The sequence below is a fragment of the Quercus suber genome, unplaced genomic scaffold, assembly GCF_002906115.3.
Source record: "Quercus suber isolate HL8 unplaced genomic scaffold, Cork oak 2.0 scaffold_451, whole genome shotgun sequence".
Taxonomy (NCBI): domain Eukaryota; kingdom Viridiplantae; phylum Streptophyta; class Magnoliopsida; order Fagales; family Fagaceae; genus Quercus; species Quercus suber.
This window is the reverse complement of record NW_027069902.1, coordinates 560,919-581,018: the sequence shown is the minus strand read 5'-3', so window position 1 is coordinate 581,018 and position 20,100 is coordinate 560,919. Positions and strand designations below refer to the sequence as shown.

The window sequence follows — 20,100 nt, the reverse complement described above, 5'->3', positions numbered from 1 at the left end:
ATCAGAGGAGTAAGAGGAAGAGGCTCCGCCCCAAGAGGCTGATACTGGTTTCCCTTCTACCATCTTTCCCTTTATTTCTTTTTTTTCTTTTTTTTCTTTTTTTTTAACAAAGACTAAGTCTGTTTCCTCCTTCCCCTTTTTCCAGGGATCGATATTGGTATTGGAGGTTTCAAGCTTGTGATTCTTGAGGGGGGTGTTGGATCTGCTCAAGTTGCTGGTCTTCATACTGCCTAGAGGATTGAAGGCACCTCGGCCCTTTCAGTTGGTGATGCAACAATGGGTGAGGCTCCAGAAGCTGCTGTTTTAGATCCCACTTCGAGGCTCTCTACCTTTTTGGCTCGTTTTGATCTTTTGGAGTTCAACAATCTTCCTGCCAGCTACTTTCACCACTTTGGGCCTTCCTATGGCAGTTTTTTGCGCTTTTCTGTGCTCGTGGAGGGCCTGCCTCTGCTGGAAGGGCTGTTCAAGAGCTACGGGGACTTTACCATTGGTTTCAAAGAGGGAGTATTTTTGGGGAATATTCTGATGGAGTTGCTGTGTGCTGTGTTGATTTCCTTGAGAGATTCTTCACTAGACTCTTTATCTGAAGAAAAGCTCTTGGAATGGAAGGGAGTGGTGCAGGATCTCTTAGAAGCTAAGTTCAACTTGTCCTTTTTGCTGGAGTACCTGCGATCATTGGCACATGTGTTGTTCCAGAGGCAAGCTTCTAAGAGTATTGATGCTGAGATTGCTGCTGCTGAGGAAGCTTTAGCTCATGCTCACAAGACTTTGCAAGATTTGAAGATTAAAAGGCAGAGGGTTCTTTCTTCTTCAGCTGTCCCTGCTCTCTCCTCAGATGGCTCTTTGTTGGCTGGCCTTATTTCCTAGCCTCCTTTTTTTTTTTTTAGCTGGTTTGGATGTGTATGAACAATTTGGGGTTGTATAAGTTTTCTATCTCTTTGTTTGGACATTGCTTCTGGCTTTTCTCTTTTTTTTTTTTTTAGATCTGCACTTGTGCTTTGAGACTGCTTCCCTGTATTCGTGCTTCAGGATTGCTTTTAAGTATTTATATTTCAAGATTGGTTCTTAATCTTTTTTAATGGCATGTGGATCTTCTTTTCCTTTTGTCTTTCTTTTTTTTCTTTTTTTTTGTGCTGAGTCCTAGTTCGTGATTCCTACAAGTTTTGCTGCAGGTTCCGGACAGGTACCCACCCCTTTCTTCTTGGTTGCGCAAGTACTAAACTAGGTACATTGGGCGACATTTTTTTTGTCCCAGCTCATGAATTTGGCAGGTTTTTTTTTTAATCAAGTACTAGGCTAGGTATACTCAGTATATGCCTGAGATCCTAAACCATGTATTTGAAACTTAACTGTTTGTAGTTATCTGTGGGGTGGTCCTGGGTCATGCATCAAAAGATTTTCCCAGGTATCCTCCCCTAATTCTGTTTGTGTTAGGATTTTGTAATACTTAGGATTTAATAGTTGAGAAATAAAGAGGAATTTCATTGAATTTAAAACATAAACATATTTCAAGGAACACAGCAAATCTAACAAAGATCGTAAAGATCATAGAGTGTCATTCTACCACAAATCCTTGAACAAAATTACTTAATAATATATAAAAGGAAAGAAACACTTAGCAGGTTGGAGAGTTGGCAAAAAGGGATCCTAGTGTACTGAGACCTCTCCCTTCTTATGCATAATATTGTTTTAGCCATTTCCCATTTATGGGCTCTGTCAGGATTATCCCATCTTCCTTTGTAAGGTAATAATACCCACTATCATGGGCCTCCCTGATAATGTAGGGTCTTTCCCATTTTGGGGCCAATTTAGAGGGTCCCAGTAGGCTTCTCCTCACATGCTCTGCTGTCCTTACTACCAGCTGCCCTTTAGTGAAAGTTCTTGGGCGTACTGCTTGTGCATATGCTCTAATCATTATTTACTAGTACCTCTAGTTTCTTCTTTTAGCTAGTTCTCTTTCTTCCTCCACCCCTTCAAGGTCTGCTAGTCTCCTTTCATTGTTCGTGTCTCCGGTATCCTCCTGGCTTTCTTCAAGTATTACTCTTGGTGTAGGAACTACTAATTCCACTGGACTGATAGCTTCGGTTCCATAGACTAAGGAAAATGGTGAGAATCCTGTGGTTGTCTTTAAAGAGCTCTTGCACGCCCAAAGTACATCTGCCAAATAGTCACTCCATTTCCTCCATACTCTTGCTTCATTTTCTTAAGGATTTTCAATATCACCTTGTTAGTGGCCTTCGCCTACCCATTTCCTTGTGAGTAGTATGGTGTCGACCTTCCATACTTGATGTGATATGCTTCAGTCAACCCCTTCATGTCTTTATTTATGAATGGGGTTCCATTGTCACTGATCAACCTCCTAGGGATCCCAAACCTCGTAATGATATACTCTCGAATGAAGTTTGCTATAACTGCTCCAATGGCTTTTTTCAAGGGGATGGCCTCTACCTATTTTATGAAGTACTCAGTAGCTATCAAGATCCATATGTAACCACTGGATGGGGGATTTATAGGCCCTACAAGATCAAGCCCCCAAGTGTGGAAAGGCCATGGGGTTGTCATATCCTGTAACATATTTGGGTGAGTATGGATTGCATCTCTAAGGACTTGACATGTGTGGTAGGTTTTGACTAACTCCTCGGAATCCTTTTTCATTATTGGCTAATAGTATCCCAACAGTAGTAACTGTTTATAGAGCCTCCTTTTTCCTGGGTGACTTTCACAATCACCAGAATGGACTTCCCTGACTGCTTCCCTAGCTTCCCTTGGCCCCAGGCATCTTAGGGGATCCTCGATGTATCCTGTTTTGAATAGGATCCCGTTTTGCAAGAAGTATCTGACTGCGAGTTTCTTAAGCTGGTGGGCCAGTGCCCTGTCAATCAGTAGGATCCCTTGAGCCAAGTATTCCATGAAGGGAGTCCTTCAATCTTCTATAATAAATACAGCGTAGCTTTCCTCCTTGTCCACCGAGGATTGGCATTCTTGACATTTTTCCTGTATAGCTGCTACCTCTTTGTTCATATTTAGCCAGTAATATCCCATGCACTGCATTCTCCTATATAGGCTGATCTTTTCTGAGGTCTCGCAGACTTGGGTATGTAGTTCTTCCAACCTTAGTTTCCTTTCCTTCTCATTGATACATCTAGATAGGATCCCTCCGAGCAGTCTCCTATATATTTCTCCTTCTATTAGAGCGTAGTCCCTCAGCTCCTTGACACTCCCTCCAGATCCTGTTTCTTTCATTTTTTTCTTTCACTTTGCTCCTCTAGTCCCACTGTTTGAACTCTCCGGGGGATATCTTTTGGAGGATTTTTAAGATGGAATGCTCCTAACTTCCTATTTTGACCAGAGTGTCTTTTCCCTTGAATGGTACTTGGGACCCTAGGATGGCAAGCGCATCTGCGAACCTGTTTTCACTTCTCTGTGTGTACTCTATGCTAAAGGTTTGAAATTCCTGCTCCAGCCTTTGCGCCCAAGTCCTATAGGCTGCTAAACTTTGTTCCCTTAGTGCAAAGTCACATTTCACCTGAGAAACTACAAGATTGGAATCTTCTAGTACTCTCATGTGTTTTAATCCTATACTGAGTGCTATAGTTAGCCCGGTCAAGTATGCCTTATATTCAGCTACATTATTGGAACAGGAGAACCCAAGCTTGAAAGACAGGGGTATGGTGTCCCCATCCTCACAGCTTAGTACAACTCCCACTCCATTTGAGGTTGTTGTAGCTGACCTATCAAATCTCATTGTCCATTTCTTTCCTAGGATTTCTGCTACTACTACCTCACTTGGGATCTCTTCACTTAGTGAGCTTTCCTCACTCCCTGGGAACTATGTTAGGAGGTCAGCTATGGCTTGACTTTTGACAGCCTTGGGGGTCCTGAGGCCTATGTCATATTGAGAAAGCAAGACCAACCACTATGCTATTCTTCTTGTTAGAAGGGGCTGATGCAGGAGTGCTTTTATGGGGTGTGACTTAGTCACTAAAAGGATTTGGTGAGCTAAGAAATACCTCTTCAGCCTCTGGGATGCGTAAATAAACACTAGGCAAGCCTTTTCTATCCTGGGATACCTGGTCTTGGCATCTTTAAGTGTCCTGCTTACATAGTAAACAGGTTGCTCATTTCCATTGTCATTTTCTTGCGCTAGCAGGGCTCCTATTGCTTGGGCATTTGATGCCAAGTACAGTAGCAGAGGTCGCCTACGCACTAGTGCTTGGAGGGTGGGTAAATGATTCATAATCTGCTGAATCCTTTGGAAGGCTTCCTGTTGTTCCGTTCCCCAAGTGAACTCAATTCCTTTCTTTAATAGTTTGGATAAGCCACCTGTGACTGAAGCTAGTCCTAGCATAAATCTCCTGATGTAGGAGACCCTTCCTAGGAAGCTTTTGAGCTCCCTCACTGTTGTTGTTCTTTTCATGGTGGCAATGGTTGCAGCTTTGGCTGAATCTACACTTATGCCTCTGTGATGTACCAGGAACCCGAGGAACTTTCTCGCAGATACTCCTAAGGCACATTTCATGGGGTTCATGCGTAGTTTGTATTCTCTGCATCTTTTGAAAACTTGTTCAAGTACCTAGAGGTGTCCTATCCTAGTTTTTGACTTGATCACAATATCATCTGCATAATCTTCCATTTCCTTATGCATCATGTCGTGGAAGATGGTTGTCATAGTTTGCTGGTACGTGGCCCCTGCATTTTTGAGGCCGAAGGGCATCACAGTGTAATAAAAATTCCCAATTGGGGTCCTGAATGCTATTTTCTCAGCATCCTTGGAAGCCATGCGAATCTGGTTGTACCTACTATACCCATCCATGAATAAGAACATAGAACTTCCTGCAGCTGAGTCCACAAAGAGGTCAATATTAGGCAGAGGGAACTTATCTTTTGGACATGCCTTGTTTAGATTGCGGAAGTCCACACACCAACGAATTTGGCCATTCTTTTTCTTCACAGGTATTATGTTAGAAAGCCATTTGGGGTGTTGAATGGGCTTGATAAAACCAGCTGCTAGCAGCTTCTTGACCTCTTAGGTTATCTGGGCTTCTACATCAGTGTGAAAGACCCTAGCTGGTTGGACTACTGGTTTAACTCCTGGGTCTACGTTGAGAGCATGAGCCACCAGCTTAGGATCTAAACCAGGCATCTCATCGTAGGTCCATGCGAACACATCCGTGTATTCTTTGAGTAGGGCTACTAGTGGCTCCTTTTCTTGTGCTGTCAATTGGCTACTGATGAAAACAGGCTTCTGGGATCCTAACTCAGCTCCCATGTTTATTTCTTCCAATTCTTCCTCAGGCTGGATCTGTGTCTCTTTAACTGGTTCCTCTGGGATTTCCTCTTGAGCTACCATACATTCTAGTGGTCCGGGACCTTCCTACATGATGCACTCAGGTCCCGCGCACCTTCACAAGCAGTAAATTAATCTACCCCCGAGTTCCCGTACTACTACGCATTCCCGGGATCCTGAGGTGCTGGGATCCTTCTTTTGCCTTTTTCTCTTCAGGGGGTCTCTTAAGTTATGGGTACCTTCTCCTTCTTCCTTTTTCAAGATAGGTGCTCCTGGGGTCCCTGGCATAGGACTCTCATCGTCAGGTTCTGACTCATCATAGAACATTGTTTTTATAAAGTTTACTTGAATCTGCTGCTATAGTTATGAGAGATTCCGTGGCGACCCTTCTTGCTTCTGGTCCAAATCCCAGCTGGTTGAATAGTGATCTAAACTTGGGATTCTTCTGGAGGGTCCTGACTGTGTTTAGGTGGAAAGATCCTTCTGGCTCTTCTGCTTCTGCTGGGTTTCCATGGATTACTACAGCCACCACCCCCTTTCCTTTGTGGTTGGGCAAGGGGTTCCTTTGTACTTCTGGCTCCTTCTGGGTAAGCTCTAGGGTTCCTTTTCTTAGCTTCTTATGAAAGAGCCTACGGAGGGTCCATCAATCCTTGGTGGAATGCTTGACATAATTATGAATCCTGCAAAATAAAGGATTTTTCCTTTCTTCCTTAGTTGGTTGTCTGGACACAGTGAATGGCCTAACCACTCCATCCCCGATCCATTTGTCCAGGACGTGGTTTAGCTCTTCTACGGTACATGGGATCACCGGTGGTTCTTAGAACAATTTTTCATCGGGCCTCTTCCTTTTTTCTCCCACTGATGCTGCCATGGCTTGGGACACTGGCGTCCTCTTTGCCCTCATAGTTTGCGCCATCCCTCTAGTTCTCTGTAACAAGTAAGCGACTATGTGATACATAAATTTTTGAGGTTGAGTTTGTAATCGAAGAGCATGTTAGATATGCAAGTTTCTACGAGTTCTTTTTCTTCATGGTCCCTATAACAGTCTAGGAACATATCTTCAAATCTTTTGATGAACTGGTCGGGATCTTCTCCAGGCCTTTGCCTTACCATCTAAAGACTTTGGAAAGTGACATTGTCTTCACAAGGGTAATATTTTGCACAAAATTTCTCCATCATTTCGTCCCAGGTCTTAATGGACCCAGGTCTCAGAGTAGTGTACCAAGTATATGCTTTATCCACTAAGGACTTAGCAAACTCTCTTAGACACAGCTCTCGGTTTCCTGCGTAGGGGCCTATAGTGTGGATGAACCTACTCACGAGTTCTATTGCGCTTCCATTCCTTCCATCAAAAGGATGGAACTTTGGTGGTTCATATCCCTTAGGGTATGACTTGCCAAGGAGTTCTGGTGGGAATGAGGGATCCCGAGAAAATTGCTTGGGGATCCTTGAAAGTTTTTCCCTTTCTTGGTCCAAGAGGGCACTGACATCTGCCAGTGTTAGGTACTGGGGGTTGGTTCCTCCTCCCACCGCTGACCCTCATTCTGGTTGGGTCCTATCTTGGTTGCCCACGAGGGGGGCGTTATCCCTGACTTCCTGTGTCTTGCCTTCTTTGAGAAGGCGAACTTCTTGTTGCAAGTCTTTCGACATTGCAGTCATCTGAGCCATGGGGTCTGGCTCCTGCCTTGCATTTCTTTGTTCTGACATGACTTTCTGCTCTGTCAGGGGCACCTCTCCTCTTTGTCTAGAGGCCACTTCATTTTCTCCTATGGGCTCAGAGGCCGCGGGTGGCATATTAGCACCTTTGCTATTCCTTGGTCTTAGAGGCATGCTCTTCGAAGGGATTGTTTCCTTCCCTTTTCTTTTCCTAGTCCCCAGTGAAGTCACCAAAATGTGAGAGTGTCTTTTTCTTCTCAGCACTGTGGCCCAAAGATCCTGGGCTAAATAAATATTCTTGGTGGACTGGGCTTGGTTCACCGCAGCTAAAAGACTGTTTAAGAACCAAATGGTGCACAAAACAAGTTCCCTACAATACAAATAACATACAAACAAAAATATCTGTATTGAATGACATTTCAACAGCAAAGGAATGCACAGCAAATGAAATGTAATGTAAGAAAAAGCTAGGGATCCTCAAATTAGTGAGGTGCATTTTATTAATTTCCCTTTGTTATGATTACCATGCTCACTAAGACGTGATACAAGGTTCAACTAAGTTCAAAAATTACAGACTTTGATAACTATTCAAGCTTCCAAGACTTGCAAAGTTTGAATTTGTTGAATTCGAGCATGTGCTATAGTGGCTGTCTCTGGGATACCGGGAGCGGTTCCTTTGTTTTCTTTTAATTTTACAGAGCTCTTCCTATGGCTCTATACTCTTTCTGATAATCCAGAAAATGGTCATGAACGCCTGAATAATCTAATCAAAAAATGAATCTTTATTCCAAATCCCCATCCCCTTTCAGCATGGACTCCCTCCTCCTTTTATAGCACAACTCAGGCTTCGAGGTACTAGTGATTTCTCTCTTTTGCCCCCTAGAGTTCGTGTCGTGCCAGTTTGCTCAGGGCCATGTTGTTTCCTTTTTTTCTCATAGCTTCTTGCTTTTGGTGAGACCAAACGAAAGTCCCTCAGCTGATTTTCCATTTCCAGACTTCTCCGTTAGCTGGTCTTTGGCTTTTTCTTCCACCTCTCTAGCTTTTTCAGTTGTGCTCTTCCTTGTCATTTCCTCCAAATGGTTGGAATCACGACTTCTGCATTGTTGCTTCATACTCTCTGATCCCACTGCACGTCTAGAGCATGAGACCCGCATGCTCTTTGTCTTTTATCCCTCTTTGAATTTGCTTCAATTTTAATTTTCACGCCCAAGGATCCCCGGACTCTAGGGACTTCTAGGATCCTAGCCCAGCCCTTCTTACTAGGCTTTCTTTGATTTGCTAGTTCTGCCTGGTTTGGGCCTTTTTTTGTTCTTTCGTGGGTCTCTGGATCCCAATCCTCTGGGCCCCTTGCCCTTTTCTTCTTTCTTTTCTCTTTTCTTTATTGTGTGGGCTCAGTCTTCCTTTTTTTTTTTTCTTTTTTTTTTCTCTTAGCTCTTGTTATTTATTTATTTTTGTGAAATGAGCCCAACATGTTATTTCTTTGGGCCTTAGTTTGTGACCAATTTTGAACCTCAACAAACATATTGGCTGGCTGGCCAATGTCCCTATCCTAGTCATCCGTTCAGGTCTTGACTCATCAAGGTTTACCTCTTCTAGTTCTTCAACCGGCTCCGTTATTGTCTATTGCTCTTCTATGCACATTGTCTGCTGGTGGTCTTCCATCTCCAGCATGGCAATGTAGCATTCGCGTGCGGCTACTTGATTTTCTCGTAACTCGCCAACCTCATAATCGGTAGGGAACTTGATCATTAGGTGGTATGTTGATGTTGCCGCCTTCTATGAGTTAAGGGTTGGTTGTCCGAGGATAGCATTATAGGCGGACGAGCAGTTGACCATAAGGAATGTTACATCCTTAGTGATTTGTTGCGAATAATCACTTACTGTTACCGAAAGTGTGACTGCACCTAGTGGGAATACCCTTGTCCCTCCAAAATCAACCAGCGGAGCGTTCATCGGTATCAACTGTTCTCTGTCAATCCTCATTTGCTGGAACGCCAAGTAGTATAGGACGTCTGCTGAGCTGCCATTGTTGACCAACATCTTGTGCATGTTGTAGTCTCCCACACGTATGCTAACAACAAGCACATTATCGTGCGGGTGGTAAAGACGTCACACATCTTCTTCGGAGAACCCGATGATGGGGCTTTCTCTCCGTACTATCTTTTACATGGATCTCGTCAGCTGGACGTTCTAGACCATCCTAAGGTAAGTCTTCCAGGCTTTTTTGGATGACCCAGTGGTGACTGTTCCCCTTACAATCATCCTTATGTCCCCAACGAGGGGTCTGAGACGCTTGTTATCTCATCAGGGGGGCTGATCTTGAGGAGGTGGATTCGTTCTCTCTTTGCTGATGAACCTCTGCAATTTCCCTTGTATGATAAGGGCCTCAATCTGTTGCTTTAAGTCGTAGCAATCGATTGTGTCATTGCCATTGTCATGGTGGAAGCGGCAATATTTGTCTCTAGATCTCTTATTGGGGTCTCCCTTCAGCTTTTCGGGAAAGATTATGGCCCCTTCGTCCTTGATTTGCATTAGGACTTGGTCTATTGGGGCAGTTAACGGGGTGAAGCTTGTAAATCTCCCTCCCGGGGGCTTAAAGCACCTTTCATCCCTTCGGTCTCTTGTCCTCTGCATCTTCCGCCCTTAGTCCTGTCGTATGTCTTCCTGTCACTCCCTCTTCCTGGGCTTTTCCTTTCGAGCCAGTGGTGCGTCTTTAGCATTCATATACTTGGTGGCCCTGTAAAGTACTTCCGACATGGTCTTTGGGTCATTTTCTTATAAAGAGAACAAAAATTTACCATTTTGCAACCCATTCGTAAAGGCTGCTACAAGTATCTTGTCGTCGGCTTCATCGATTGAAAGCGCTTCCTTATTGAAGCGGGTTATGTAAAATCTTAGTGTCTCGTCCTCTCGCTGCTTGATGCTCATCAAGCACGCCGTGGACTTCTTATACCTATGTCCCCCAATAAAGTGTGCAGTAAACTGAGCGCTTAGTTCCTTGAAAGTGCTGATAGAGTTCGGCATCAGCTGACTGAACCATATCCTTGTGGGGCCCTTCAGCGTTGTAAGGAAGGTCATACACATGATTCCATCTGCTACCCCCTGAAGGTGCATCAAAGTCTTGAAGGTCTCTAGGTGATCTAGAGGGTCCTTGACTCCGTCGTAACTATCTATCTGTGGCATGCGAAACTTATGTGGTAGGGGGAAGGAATTGACGGGGGCAATGAATGGTGAGTCGATTCGGTTAACTAACTCATCAAAATCGCTGGACATTCATCCCTTGAGGGCGTTCATCATGACTTCCATATGTTCCTTCATTGCCTGCATCTCCGTGACAATAGGAGGCGAAGTCGTATCCATGAGGGATGGAAGGCTCATATTTTGCCGTTCCGGTCTGCTTGGGGCGTTGCTACCTCCGGGCCCCTCTCGATCTCTTCGCACGGCACTGGTACCTTCTTAGTCCTCCCTTTGATTATTTGGTGCTGTGTTTTTCTGGCGTAGCTGTTCTTCTAGGTCACAGTTTTGTTTGGTGAGACGTTCCACAGCTGCGGTGAGAGTTTGGACCTGTCTCTTGAGGGCAGTCGTGGGTGGTTCCTCTTTTTGGATGTCGTTGGTGGTTGCCATCAAGCGAGTGAGTACCATGCAACTCTTTTGTCCGAGAAGCGATAATATATGGCTTACAAATCGTGATTATTTCCCACAGACGGCGCGAACTGATGATGCCGAAAATATCACCAGTGAGCCACACGATACTCGCACACTCGCAATATCACCTGCGCAACAAAACGAAAGACCTAACAGAGAGCACCAGTGTGGGGCCGGCCAAATACCCTCCGAAGGTCAAGTTAGAATTATTCTCACAACTCTATAGTGCTAGAGAATGATAAATTATGCGTACCTTGATCAGTGAGGGTATAAGGGATTTTATAGTAGTAGAAGGTTGACCTCTTTTCCTTGGTGTGGAAGTCTTTTCCTTATAGGAATCCTCTTTATGCAATCCCAAACGTGATGGACAAGACATTTCTTTATAAAGAAGATCTTCATTAGTATGCGTATCTTCCAGAATCCTCTTTGTGCTAGGGTTCCATTTACCTTGGGATTCTACGGTGGCTAAATGTGGGTCGTAAGTATTTCCCATCTAGGATTTCTGACTGCCACATGGGCACTTGATCTGTTCCTGTTGCATCCGTCCGCACTCTCGTTGGGTCTGTCCTCTAACGGCCCACAGATGTAGAACCGCCAAGCCTAATTTCATAGCGATCTGTCAGCCCATATTTTTAACCTCTTTAGTATCCATGATTAACCATACACAAAATGGATGGTAAGAGCATTCACAGCAGTGTAGCTATAATACTATATTGCTAAAATTTAGCTCCGCAAACACAAAAAACACTCTCACAACAGTGGAGCAATAGCTAAAAATTTTAGCTAAATTGCTACAGTGCACATCTATAAATAGATGTGCACTGTAGCAGATAGCTAAACAAAAATAATAATATTTTACTCCCACCCGATTAAAATAACAAAAACTAATTCTCTCTCTCAGTCACTCTGTGCTCTCTCTCTCTCTCTCATCTGAACATCATCTCTCAAAACTCTCTCATGGCCTCAATCTTCCTGAGCTCAATGAATCCCGTTCCAGCTTTCTCAGTAGCCTCCGATATCATCTTCGCCGACTCGCTCTCTCCCTCGGCCCTAATGATGGCGGCGCGCCTCTCCTGCTCCGCCTTCACCACCACAAACTTCGACCTCTCCGCCTCCTGCTACGCCACCTGCTTCTGCTCGAGCGCCGAGACCTGTGAGCGCTCGGTGAGGAGCTGATCGGTGTTGAACTGAGCCACGACGGCCTTCAAGACCTCGTTGCCGATCGAAGGGAGGACCTTCTCGTCGTACTCGAGACTTAGGGCTTGGATGATCTGAAGGAGGCGTGTGACCTCAGGGCGCGAGAGGACGCAAAGGGTTAAGTTGGCCATCTGGAGGTCCTTGGTGCCGGAGACGGAGGAGAAAGTGTGGGGGCTTCGTGCGGATGTCGAAGATGAAAGGCTTTTGGAGCCATAGGATGAGGAAATGGGTGCCTTCGCCGACGGTTTCATCGAGAATTCCACAGATGCGATCGGTTAATTTTGGTTGAGCTTGAGGCTACTGTGATGGTGGTTGTGGTTTGGTTGTGCCGCGATGGTGGAGGTGGATTTTGGGGGTGAGTTTTTTTTTTTTTTTTTTTTTCTCTCTTTCTTGCTGTGGGCTGCTGGTGGTGGTGAATTGTGTAATTTTGGATTCTAATTGAAGATCTGAGCATCCTTGTATCAGCACCATTTAAGCAAAGAACCATGCAATTAGCAGTAAACCATATAATTGAACATCCTGGATAATCAAGCTTAGCTCTACTTACAAATTTATTTATTTTTGGTTGAATGCTTAGCACATCTTACGAACTAATGTATTGGGCCTGAAATTTTAAGGTTTAAATTTACCGGTCGCAACTCCAATACTCAATAGTGCTATACAATAACAACAATTAAGATTTAATCTCAAAATTTTAAGGTTGAGTGTGGATTTTCAACAAAATAATAAAGCTCGATTACTATAAAACAAATTTTGATGTTAATTGTCAAGTCAGTAAAACGGTAAAATAATAACTGAGAAAATTTTGTTATTTAGCCATTTTATCTAGTCTAGTTAATTTAGGTGAACAGTATATGCAATTATTCCAATAACATATTGTCAACAGTTTTGAAAAGCCCTTTTTTTTTCTTTTTCTTTTTTCGTGGGGGATAATGTAAAGCTAAATAATAGTTACTTGCCATTATGAGCAATGTTTATTATACATACTCTATTATATATATAGATTACACGGAACTTATTAAGTGCTCTTTGAGTACGGGAACGAAATGCTCCTTTTATCTCATATTCATGATGGATCTTTCTATAAATTTAATTAATTGGGATTCATCATGGGCATTACATGTGAACATTAATCCTGAAACTACATGTGAAAGGAGGAAATACTATGTCACTATATTCTGAAACTACTTAAGAATTACTCAATTTACACATACGAAAAATCAACCGAAATTATAGCTTGAAGTCACAATTTTCAAGTTAGAAATGTGAGTTTAACAGCCTATGTTTAATAAGCTTTTCCCATTTTCTTAAGTGACCAAACTAGGGCAAAGAACAAGCTCTACAACTTTCAAAAAGAGATCAACCAAGGGTTTTTTTTTTTTTTTTTTTTTTTNCCTATATAGGCTGATCTTTTCTGAGGTCTCGCAGACTTGGGTATGTAGTTCTTCCAACCTTAGTTTCCTTTCCTTCTCATTGATACATCTAGATAGGATCCCTCCGAGCAGTCTCCTATATATTTCTCCTTCTATTAGAGCGTAGTCCCTCAGCTCCTTGACACTCCCTCCAGATCCTGTTTCTTTCATTTTTTTCTTTCACTTTGCTCCTCTAGTCCCACTGTTTGAACTCTCCGGGGGATATCTTTTGGAGGATTTTTAAGATGGAATGCTCCTAACTTCCTATTTTGACCAGAGTGTCTTTTCCCTTGAATGGTACTTGGGACCCTAGGATGGCAAGCGCATCTGCGAACCTGTTTTCACTTCTCTGTGTGTACTCTATGCTAAAGGTTTGAAATTCCTGCTCCAGCCTTTGCGCCCAAGTCCTATAGGCTGCTAAACTTTGTTCCCTTAGTGCAAAGTCACATTTCACCTGAGAAACTACAAGATTGGAATCTTCTAGTACTCTCATGTGTTTTAATCCTATACTGAGTGCTATAGTTAGCCCGGTCAAGTATGCCTTATATTCAGCTACATTATTGGAACAGGAGAACCCAAGCTTGAAAGACAGGGGTATGGTGTCCCCATCCTCACAGCTTAGTACAACTCCCACTCCATTTGAGGTTGTTGTAGCTGACCTATCAAATCTCATTGTCCATTTCTTTCCTAGGATTTCTGCTACTACTACCTCACTTGGGATCTCTTCACTTAGTGAGCTTTCCTCACTCCCTGGGAACTATGTTAGGAGGTCAGCTATGGCTTGACTTTTGACAGCCTTGGGGGTCCTGAGGCCTATGTCATATTGAGAAAGCAAGACCAACCACTATGCTATTCTTCTTGTTAGAAGGGGCTGATGCAGGAGTGCTTTTATGGGGTGTGACTTAGTCACTAAAAGGATTTGGTGAGCTAAGAAATACCTCTTCAGCCTCTGGGATGCGTAAATAAACACTAGGCAAGCCTTTTCTATCCTGGGATACCTGGTCTTGGCATCCTTAAGTGTCCTGCTTACATAGTAAACAGGTTGCTCATTTCCATTGTCATTTTCTTGCGCTAGCAGGGCTCCTATTGCTTGGGCATTTGATGCCAAGTACAGTAGCAGAGGTCGCCTACGCACTAGTGCTTGGAGGGTGGGTAAATGATTCATAATCTGCTGAATCCTTTGGAAGGCTTCCTGTTGTTCCGTTCCCCAAGTGAACTCAATTCCTTTCTTTAATAGTTTGGATAAGCCACCTGTGACTGAAGCTAGTCCTAGCATAAATCTCCTGATGTAGGAGACCCTTCCTAGGAAGCTTTTGAGCTCCCTCACTGTTGTTGTTCTTTTCATGGTGGCAATGGTTGCAGCTTTGGCTGAATCTACACTTATGCCTCTGTGATGTACCAGGAACCCGAGGAACTTTCTCGCAGATACTCCTAAGGCACATTTCATGGGGTTCATGCGTAGTTTGTATTCTCTGCATCTTTTGAAAACTTGTTCAAGTACCTAGAGGTGTCCTATCCTAGTTTTTGACTTGATCACAATATCATCTGCATAATCTTCCATTTCCTTATGCATCATGTCGTGGAAGATGGTTGTCATAGTTTGCTGGTACGTGGCCCCTGCATTTTTGAGGCCGAAGGGCATCACAGTGTAATAAAAATTCCCAATTGGGGTCCTGAATGCTATTTTCTCAGCATCCTTGGAAGCCATGCGAATCTGGTTGTACCTACTATACCCATCCATGAATAAGAACATAGAACTTCCTGCAGCTGAGTCCACAAAGAGGTCAATATTAGGCAGAGGGAACTTATCTTTTGGACATGCCTTGTTTAGATTGCGGAAGTCCACACACCAACGAATTTGGCCATTCTTTTTCTTCACAGGTATTATGTTAGAAAGCCATTTGGGGTGTTGAATGGGCTTGATAAAACCAGCTGCTAGCAGCTTCTTGACCTCTTAGGTTATCTGGGCTTCTACATCAGTGTGAAAGACCCTAGCTGGTTGGACTACTGGTTTAACTCCTGGGTCTACGTTGAGAGCATGAGCCACCAGCTTAGGATCTAAACCAGGCATCTCATCGTAGGTCCATGCGAACACATCCGTGTATTCTTTGAGTAGGGCTACTAGTGGCTCCTTTTCTTGTGCTGTCAATTGGCTACTGATGAAAACAGGCTTCTGGGATCCTAACTCAGCTCCCATGTTTATTTCTTCCAATTCTTCCTCAGGCTGGATCTGTGTCTCTTTAACTGGTTCCTCTGGGATTTCCTCTTGAGCTACCATACATTCTAGTGGTCCGGGACCTTCCTACATGATGCACTCAGGTCCCGCGCACCTTCACAAGCAGTAAATTAATCTACCCCCGAGTTCCCGTACTACTACGCATTCCCGGGATCCTGAGGTGCTGGGATCCTTCTTTTGCCTTTTTCTCTTCAGGGGGTCTCTTAAGTTATGGGTACCTTCTCCTTCTTCCTTTTTCAAGATAGGTGCTCCTGGGGTCCCTGGCATAGGACTCTCATCGTCAGGTTCTGACTCATCATAGAACATTGTTTTTATAAAGTTTACTTGAATCTGCTGCTATAGTTATGAGAGATTCCGTGGCGACCCTTCTTGCTTCTGGTCCAAATCCCAGCTGGTTGAATAGTGATCTAAACTTGGGATTCTTCTGGAGGGTCCTGACTGTGTTTAGGTGGAAAGATCCTTCTGGCTCTTCTGCTTCTGCTGGGTTTCCATGGATTACTACAGCCACCACCCCCTTTCCTTTGTGGTTGGGCAAGGGGTTCCTTTGTACTTCTGGCTCCTTCTGGGTAAGCTCTAGGGTTCCTTTTCTTAGCTTCTTATGAAAGAGCCTACGGAGGGTCCATCAATCCTTGGTGGAATGCTTGACATAATTATGAATCCTGCAAAATAAAGGATTTTTCCTTTCTTCCTTAGTTGGTTGTCTGGACACAGTGAATGGCCTAACCACTCCATCCCCGATCCATTTGTCCAGGACGTGGTTTAGCTCTTCTACGGTACATGGGATCACCGGTGGTTCTTAGAACAATTTTTCATCGGGCCTCTTCCTTTTTTCTCCCACTGATGCTGCCATGGCTTGGGACACTGGCGTCCTCTTTGCCCTCATAGTTTGCGCCATCCCTCTAGTTCTCTGTAACAAGTAAGCGACTATGTGATACATAAATTTTTGAGGTTGAGTTTGTAATCGAAGAGCATGTTAGATATGCAAGTTTCTACGAGTTCTTTTTCTTCATGGTCCCTATAACAGTCTAGGAACATATCTTCAAATCTTTTGATGAACTGGTCGGGATCTTCTCCAGGCCTTTGCCTTACCATCTAAAGACTTTGGAAAGTGACATTGTCTTCACAAGGGTAATATTTTGCACAAAATTTCTCCATCATTTCGTCCCAGGTCTTAATGGACCCAGGTCTCAGAGTAGTGTACCAAGTATATGCTTTATCCACTAAGGACTTAGCAAACTCTCTTAGACACAGCTCTCGGTTTCCTGCGTAGGGGCCTATAGTGTGGATGAACCTACTCACGAGTTCTATTGCGCTTCCATTCCTTCCATCAAAAGGATGGAACTTTGGTGGTTCATATCCCTTAGGGTATGACTTGCCAAGGAGTTCTGGTGGGAATGAGGGATCCCGAGAAAATTGCTTGGGGATCCTTGAAAGTTTTTCCCTTTCTTGGTCCAAGAGGGCACTGACATCTGCCAGTGTTAGGTACTGGGGGTTGGTTCCTCCTCCCACCGCTGACCCTCATTCTGGTTGGGTCCTATCTTGGTTGCCCACGAGGGGGGCGTTATCCCTGACTTCCTGTGTCTTGCCTTCTTTGAGAAGGCGAACTTCTTGTTGCAAGTCTTTCGACATTGCAGTCATCTGAGCCATGGGGTCTGGCTCCTGCCTTGCATTTCTTTGTTCTGACATGACTTTCTGCTCTGTCAGGGGCACCTCTCCTCTTTGTCTAGAGGCCACTTCATTTTCTCCTATGGGCTCAGAGGCCGCGGGTGGCATATTAGCACCTTTGCTATTCCTTGGTCTTAGAGGCATGCTCTTCGAAGGGATTGTTTCCTTCCCTTTTCTTTTCCTAGTCCCCAGTGAAGTCACCAAAATGTGAGAGTGTCTTTTTCTTCTCAGCACTGTGGCCCAAAGATCCTGGGCTAAATAAATATTCTTGGTGGACTGGGCTTGGTTCACCGCAGCTAAAAGACTGTTTAAGAACCAAATGGTGCACAAAACAAGTTCCCTACAATACAAATAACATACAAACAAAAATATCTGTATTGAATGACATTTCAACAGCAAAGGAATGCACAGCAAATGAAATGTAATGTAAGAAAAAGCTAGGGATCCTCAAATTAGTGAGGTGCATTTTATTAATTTCCCTTTGTTATGATTACCATGCTCACTAAGACGTGATACAAGGTTCAACTAAGTTCAAAAATTACAGACTTTGATAACTATTCAAGCTTCCAAGACTTGCAAAGTTTGAATTTGTTGAATTCGAGCATGTGCTATAGTGGCTGTCTCTGGGATACCGGGAGCGGTTCCTTTGTTTTCTTTTAATTTTACAGAGCTCTTCCTATGGCTCTATACTCTTTCTGATAATCCAGAAAATGGTCATGAACGCCTGAATAATCTAATCAAAAAATGAATCTTTATTCCAAATCCCCATCCCCTTTCAGCATGGACTCCCTCCTCCTTTTATAGCACAACTCAGGCTTCGAGGTACTAGTGATTTCTCTCTTTTGCCCCCTAGAGTTCGTGTCGTGCCAGTTTGCTCAGGGCCATGTTGTTTCCTTTTTTTCTCATAGCTTCTTGCTTTTGGTGAGACCAAACGAAAGTCCCTCAGCTGATTTTCCATTTCCAGACTTCTCCGTTAGCTGGTCTTTGGCTTTTTCTTCCACCTCTCTAGCTTTTTCAGTTGTGCTCTTCCTTGTCATTTCCTCCAAATGGTTGGAATCACGACTTCTGCATTGTTGCTTCATACTCTCTGATCCCACTGCACGTCTAGAGCATGAGACCCGCATGCTCTTTGTCTTTTATCCCTCTTTGAATTTGCTTCAATTTTAATTTTCACGCCCAAGGATCCCCGGACTCTAGGGACTTCTAGGATCCTAGCCCAGCCCTTCTTACTAGGCTTTCTTTGATTTGCTAGTTCTGCCTGGTTTGGGCCTTTTTTTGTTCTTTCGTGGGTCTCTGGATCCCAATCCTCTGGGCCCCTTGCCCTTTTCTTCTTTCTTTTCTCTTTTCTTTATTGTGTGGGCTCAGTCTTCCTTTTTTTTTTTTCTTTTTTTTTTCTCTTAGCTCTTGTTATTTATTTATTTTTGTGAAATGAGCCCAACATGTTATTTCTTTGGGCCTTAGTTTGTGACCAATTTTGAACCTCAACAAACATATTGGCTGGCTGGCCAATGTCCCTATCCTAGTCATCCGTTCAGGTCTTGACTCATCAAGGTTTACCTCTTCTAGTTCTTCAACCGGCTCCGTTATTGTCTATTGCTCTTCTATGCACATTGTCTGCTGGTGGTCTTCCATCTCCAGCATGGCAATGTAGCATTCGCGTGCGGCTACTTGATTTTCTCGTAACTCGCCAACCTCATAATCGGTAGGGAACTTGATCATTAGGTGGTATGTTGATGTTGCCGCCTTCTATGAGTTAAGGGTTGGTTGTCCGAGGATAGCATTATAGGCGGACGAGCAGTTGACCATAAGGAATGTTACATCCTTAGTGATTTGTTGCGAATAATCACTTACTGTTACCGAAAGTGTGACTGCACCTAGTGGGAATACCCTTGTCCCTCCAAAATCAACCAGCGGAGCGTTCATCGGTATCAACTGTTCTCTGTCAATCCTCATTTGCTGGAACGCCAAGTAGTATAGGACGTCTGCTGAGCTGCCATTGTTGACCAACATCTTGTGCATGTTGTAGTCTCCCACACGTATGCTAACAACAAGCACATTATCGTGCGGGTGGTAAAGACGTCACACATCTTCTTCGGAGAACCCGATGATGGGGCTTTCTCTCCGTACTATCTTTTACATGGATCTCGTCAGCTGGACGTTCTAGACCATCCTAAGGTAAGTCTTCCAGGCTTTTTTGGATGACCCAGTGGTGACTGTTCCCCTTACAATCATCCTTATGTCCCCAACGAGGGGTCTGAGACGCTTGTTATCTCATCAGGGGGGCTGATCTTGAGGAGGTGGATTCGTTCTCTCTTTGCTGATGAACCTCTGCAATTTCCCTTGTATGATAAGGGCCTCAATCTGTTGCTTTAAGTCGTAGCAATCGATTGTGTCATTGCCATTGTCATGGTGGAAGCGGCAATATTTGTCTCTAGATCTCTTATTGGGGTCTCCCTTCAGCTTTTCGGGAAAGATTATGGCCCCTTCGTCCTTGATTTGCATTAGGACTTGGTCTATTGGGGCAGTTAACGGGGTGAAGCTTGTAAATCTCCCTCCCGGGGGCTTAAAGCACCTTTCATCCCTTCGGTCTCTTGTCCTCTGCATCTTCCGCCCTTAGTCCTGTCGTATGTCTTCCTGTCACTCCCTCTTCCTGGGCTTTTCCTTTCGAGCCAGTGGTGCGTCTTTAGCATTCATATACTTGGTGGCCCTGTAAAGTACTTCCGACATGGTCTTTGGGTCATTTTCTTATAAAGAGAACAAAAATTTACCATTTTGCAACCCATTCGTAAAGGCTGCTACAAGTATCTTGTCGTCGGCTTCATCGATTGAAAGCGCTTCCTTATTGAAGCGGGTTATGTAAAATCTTAGTGTCTCGTCCTCTCGCTGCTTGATGCTCATCAAGCACGCCGTGGACTTCTTATACCTATGTCCCCCAATAAAGTGTGCAGTAAACTGAGCGCTTAGTTCCTTGAAAGTGCTGATAGAGTTCGGCATCAGCTGAC

The 20,100-nt window shown here is 44.0% G+C and overlaps 1 pseudogene; it reads right to left on the bottom strand.

The window, feature by feature from the left end:
* Nucleotides 1-11,532: 11,532 nt before the first annotated feature.
* On the bottom strand, nucleotides 11,533-14,653 carry LOC112039019 (prohibitin-3, mitochondrial-like; annotated as a pseudogene).
* Between the last annotated feature and the right edge of the window lie 5,447 nt (nucleotides 14,654-20,100).